The sequence below is a fragment of the Colobus angolensis genome, unplaced genomic scaffold (assembly GCF_000951035.1).
Source record: "Colobus angolensis palliatus isolate OR3802 unplaced genomic scaffold, Cang.pa_1.0 Scaffold303, whole genome shotgun sequence".
NCBI lineage: Eukaryota > Metazoa > Chordata > Mammalia > Primates > Cercopithecidae > Colobus > Colobus angolensis.
Window position 1 is genome coordinate 52,027 of NW_012116300.1, and position 300 is coordinate 52,326.

Genomic DNA, 300 nt, shown 5'->3' on the forward strand with positions numbered 1-300 from the left:
TTAGGAACACTTCTCTTATTGCCTAAGTCTTTTTTATTAAGTTCATCTGAAGAATGCTTGTAGTTTGTGAAGAGTAAGACTCTGCGGGTCCCCTTTTCCATTCTCCTTGCTGTTAAATGGTTTGTTTGGTTTGGCTTGTTATTTCAGGCAACTGAAAGCAAACTCTTTCTGTATTTTTAGCACATCACCAAATCTCTAAAAATTATCAACTGTCGGCCGGGCGCGGTGGCTCAAGCCTGTAATCCCAGCACTTTGGGAGGCCGAGACGGGCGGATCATGAGGTCAGGAGATCGAGACCAT